This window comes from Mytilus galloprovincialis, chromosome 2, assembly GCF_965363235.1.
Source record: "Mytilus galloprovincialis chromosome 2, xbMytGall1.hap1.1, whole genome shotgun sequence".
Classification (NCBI taxonomy): Eukaryota; Metazoa; Mollusca; class Bivalvia; order Mytilida; family Mytilidae; genus Mytilus; species Mytilus galloprovincialis.
Genome location: NC_134839.1, coordinates 97,217,152 through 97,223,163, shown reverse-complemented (window position 1 = coordinate 97,223,163; position 6,012 = coordinate 97,217,152).

Here is a 6,012-nt window from a genome sequence, read left to right as displayed (position 1 = left end):
TAGTACTAATTGTATCTGATATGTATTTAAATGTCTTGGGTTGAAATAAATAACAAAATGCAAAGTAATGTATAACTATGTGCTTCTGCAAATCTTACATTTCATCGCACTTTAGCACTGGATTGACTGTTAACGTTTACTAGTATCGAGTATCGAACAGCGGTATACTACTGTTGCCTTTATATGCATGAAACATTTCCCTCTTGACTTTAAACAGACATTAATCAATCAAAATATTTTTTTTTGTGAAAAAAAGAAAGAAAAAAGCATGTGCAATGAATCATGTTCTATACAAGTTTACATCGTTTTGTTTCAAGGTTATTCTACCCTTCCCTATTATAAGGAGAAAGCATTGAACCTGTTTCCTTTCTACAACTCCTAAGCATGAAATAAGCTATATTTACAGAAAATGTTTCCAGACAAGATTTATATATACAGATTAACAACATGGTCTCCACTATATATATATTAAAAAGAAATCAGTCTTATTTGATTTTTACAGCAAATAGACTACAATAGTTTAAGAACCTTATAACCTTGATTTGGATAAAAATAGAAAGGGAGCAATCGACAATGGCCAATTGAAAATCAATGCATTCAACTAGGAACCTCTAGTTCTAGAGTTTCCTGGTCAATAAAGAAATCCTTAATCATTGATAGCAATCGAAAGTTCTTGAAACTCGTGTCAAATTGGAGATATACACTCCATATACAGGCAAACAAATGTTTAGGTAAGACTTCCAAACACACAAAATCAACATACTTACCAAAGAGAAAATCCGGGATAATCCTAGGTCTGTTCTATGTCCCTTTGGAATTTCAACCCAAGATGAAGAACTGAATCTTCCATCACTGTATTGGATACCATAACTACATAAGTGTCCTTACACACAACGTTATATTGCTGGGTCTTCCAAGAGCTCCACGAAACCTCTTTCAGAATCATTAACATCAATTTTATCAGCAATCAAAGCCGGGCTTCATAGTAATTGTGAAACTGCCTATTCTAAGCGGCTGCGTGAATCAGATGTGGATACTATAAAATTCCAAAGATCTTTTACAGTACTAGTACATACAATCTAAGACTCTTTCATCTTGCAATAGTATTAAAACATTTAATAATTCGTCACTTTACACAAGTAGTCCTCATTTTAAATTAAACGACAAATTGAAAGAGTTGGTATCGGTTTGTTTCATGAAAAAGAATAGCCAACGTAGATACAAGTATCTTGTCTTAGGGAAAGATAACTTCTACTTTGTAAAGAATCACTCTGATTCAATGGAACATTCTTTGAAGCTGACAAAATTATGATGCTTGTTCCTTTATTCTTATGAAGCTGACCTTGTACAGGAACTTCTTAGGGAGAAACAAAAGAAGTTTGCAATATCCTTCTACTTTACTTTCCGCTATATATAGATGATGTTCTCCACTAAATAATTAAAAATTTGGTGACTATGTTAAACGCATCTATCCCATCGAACTAGAAATAAAGGATACAACAGATATAGTTAAGTGTATCTCATATCTTGACTTACATCTAGATATTGGCAATGAGGGTCGGTTGAAAACAAAACATAACGACAAAAGGGATGATTTCAGCTTCCCAATTGTGAGCTTTCAATTTTTCTGTAGCAACATTCCAGCAGCGCCTGCATACGGAGTATATATTCTCGGGCTTGTATTTCCTATCATTATTTCTTTGATAGATGATTGCTGCTCACTAGATAGCTATTCAATAGTGAAGTTGAAATCATCCCTTCGTAAATTTTACGGACGTCATCACGAGTTGGTTGGCAGTTCTGAAATATCCGTTTCACAGATGATATCGGATGTTCCTTATGCTGTAGCTACAATCCTGTTCCCTTTTCACCTACCGACTCAGGCTATTTACTAGGTTTGTAATAGCATACGCAACACGACGGGTAGCTTGCTCGCCTAGAATGCAGGAGGTCATGGATTCGTTATCGTAGGATTAATCAAATCAAAGATTTTAAACTGATATCTGCTGCTTTGCTTTAAAGTTAAAGCACGCGGCTTTTAGATTATGGGATTAAAGACTGGTTGGTTCAATAATTTAAACTTGAAGAAACAACCAGACAATGAATCAATTTTATGAGCAACACATACACACGCACAAATATAAACCCATATATGCAATTTTTCATGCCACGTATTTTCCGAAATTCAACGTAAAAAAGAAAATCCCCTGAAATTTACATCATATCATTTAACCTGCATAATTTTGAACAGCGTCTTTATTCAAATGGGACAAAAAATTTGAATACACAACGTACATAAATTACGGGACGATGAAACAACATCAATCATACAACTATTATTATCATTTAATATGGCGTTTTTATTGCATTTTTATGTGAAATTTATGTATTAGTATAAAAGTACATAACAACGATGTGTACAACATATAACACTTTACTTTAAGAAGGCTAATTACAGGAAACAGTTTATTTTTATTGTTAAACATGTCGTTGTTATTGAAGTGTATGACATCCGACATTACTTTGATATTTGAAAATTTATTTGTTCAAATTTTAGTTTTATAAACAATCTTTTTTGTAAATTACATAATAATTGTGTTTAATGGGGGTAAACTAAACTGAGTTTCAGTCAGATTAGAAGAAACTTCCCGAATATGATGGATGAACGTATTGAATTTGATTCGATCAGTTGTTCAACTATAATATAAGAATCATATCAAATGTCTGTGTGTCCATTCTAAAATGATTCCAGAATTCGTCCCGGTCCTGACTGGGACGTACTTAAAAAGGATATTGAAGGGAATTCTTGGTCTCCGTCTTAGCAACTTGATTCTTGTCTCCATTCTTCTCACTCTTGTACGATTTCAGTTTCGCCTTCTAGTGAGCCAAGTCAAAGTAATATTTAAAGCTGAGTTTTGATTTGTTTTCTATATTCCACTGTTGTCTCAGGTTTCGGAGTGCAAACAATCATCGTTTGTCCTCGAGAAACACGGAAGAGACATTAATTGTCGAAATGCACATATAGTATGAAATTCAAAACAGTGTAGCTGTGGCCATTGATTGACCCATCAAAATCATCCATTGACTGGGACAATTTACGTGAACGTTTGTCTGTAACAACCACTGTTCATGACGTACCTACGATAGACATTTAAACTGTGGGGTCAACAAAGGTTTCTTAACGCCTTTAATTATAAAATAATTCGAAAAATTAATCAGGAATAACCTTTGTGTTTTGATTTATATAATTGATATAAATCAAAATATCGTATTATTTCTGATTAATTTTTCGAATTACTTTATTTAGGTGTTGAGAACCTTTGGTGACCCCATAGTTTAAGTGTCTTTAAAAAGTACATAGTGAGCATTGGTCGTTACATACAAACGTTCACCTAAATTGTCCCAGATCCGATGACACTACGTATTCAATATTCTCATTTCAAAACAAATTGTTTTACAGTTTATATGATCAAAATCCTATTTGATATTGTTTTATAATTACATTTGATATCATGCATTTAAAAAAAAAATGTTGTTACGAAATTTTAGAAACAATTTTATTAATTGGTTTCGTCTCTAATAAAGGTATTATCAAACAATTACTTTAACTATTTAGACTTTCGCGCATAGGATATGTTTAAGACCTCCTAACATAAGATGCGTTTGAGATAGCTTTGAGACGCAACTTAAGAGTGTCCTAAGTCGATCCTAAGTCCATCCTAAAATCGGTCTTATCTATGACTTTAGACGAATCTTAGGATACTTTCGAGAACACCCCAGGGGTGGTGTTCTCGAAGCTATCTTAGGACTAGGACGTGTCCTAAGTCCATCTTATGACAGGTATTTATCCAAAGTCGGGTTCTCGAAGCTCTCTTAATTTACAATATATCTCAGTTTTCGTCCTAACTTTAGGACACCTAATTAGGTGTCTTAGGATCATCCTATCTTCATCCTAACATAATAAAGTTTGGATTTCGCTTTTTGTTCACTTTTTTACCTGAAGATTAACATGAAATGAAACGCACCATCGGTTTTGACTCGTATATAAAGAAATAATGCATGATTTTAAACTTTGAACTTCGTTTTTACGATTACACTACCAATTCAATTCTCATTTCAAAACAAGTTGTTTTCCAGTTTAAATTACAATCCTTTTTGGTATAATTTTAGTATTACATTTAAAATCATGGATTTAATTCTTTAATTGTAATTATAAAATTCCTAAACAATTTTATTAATTGGTTTAGTCATTATTAAATGTTTTATCAAAAAATAAATTTGACGATTTAACATTTCGACTTAGGATATGTTTATGACGTCCTAACATAAGATACGTCTGAGATAGATTCGAGACACAACTTAAGAGTGTCCTAAATTGATCTTAAGTCCATCCTAAAATTGGTCTTATCTATGACTTAGTACGAATCTTAGGATACTTTCGAGAACACCACCCCTGGTATCTATGATGATTTTAATTAAACAATGAATGAAGCATCGTGTGAAAAAATATCAAGCAAATGGAGAAAGATTTGGCCAGCATCAACGATAGATGTTTTTACGAAAGGAAGAATGACTTGTTTAATTCCGATGTAAATTATTCATATCGTGTATTCAGTAGAAACCAGTTTGTAGAGTAATACAGAGTTGTTACGAAAATAAAATCGTCAATAAAGCCAATTGTAACACTACGAGCTAAAGACTGATATTGGCTTGCATCAGTTATATTGATTTTCATATTCAGTGTTTAAGTGCCAAATAATGACCTTCTCGCATGTCAAGACACATGTCAAGACAAACAAAACGTAAGGCGCGGCCATAATTTGACCGTTTAACCTCATCATAGGCTGTCTCGATCGATAGTATTTTGTAAAAACATGAGGCACGATGAAGGTATTATACTGTTAAATAAAACAATGATTTACACGTTTATATAAAATGGAATGCTGTGGATAAATGATGTATTTTAGGCACAATCAGAGTTTATTTGTTATTATACGATTTCTTACCACACAAACATACAGATATATATACATATCTATCAATAAGATTCGCAATATGTTAAAATAATACCTGACATTCTTTAATCCGTTTGCTCGATTATAATTAACCAATTTCTTCGAACAATCAAATACAAGTTATCAAAAAAATTTTATTTCAAAATAATTTAATTTTGGATGTAACGCGTCTTTTGATTGGATGACAGTGTTTTGTCTATTAGCTCATATACATAATTTTGTCATGTGACGATGACGTCATCAACGTTTTTTTACTTGATTTACTCCAACTTAATGAATTTTGAAGTAAATTAAAAGGAATGACTGTAATATTTTTCCTGTCTTCGAAATAACATAAAAAATAAGGTTCACACTGCAAACTAATACGCTACGCGTGTTATGCAGTGTGCACCACATTGTTGATGTTACTTCTTCATATACAAAAAAGTTATTACAGTCATCCCTTAAATAAATTCAACACGGATTCATGAAAAATTTCCAATTAAGAAAGTTTTCCAAATGGCAAATGTTGAAAAGCAGAACCAATGTCGAGTTACCTTGATTTTGGAGAGCCACATACGTAGATGGTTTAACTGTTTTCTTTTTAAGATATCATATTCCACCTTTTGATTTCGGTCAGCGGAATAACAGATGCTCCTAAAAAAGATAGAATATAAAAACTAGTTTATGAAAAAAACGTTATTATGACTTCAGTATCGGGAACATACAACAACAATATAATATCGGTTTTCCGGGTAGATTTCACACACGTAAAATAAAAAAAAAAAAAAAATACAAGACAAAATTTCTCGAACGAATCCAAGAGACAACACAGAAAAAACAACAACAAAGAAACTCGTTGTTTCGATCTATAAATCAGCGAATCGATGTTAAAAGTAAAAGTAACTTTCCATAAATGACCAAATACATGCACACCATTTGACTATAACTCTCAAATATTATACATACTAAAATGCATATCAAAATGAGATTGTTAAAGAAGAATATGGAATTTACT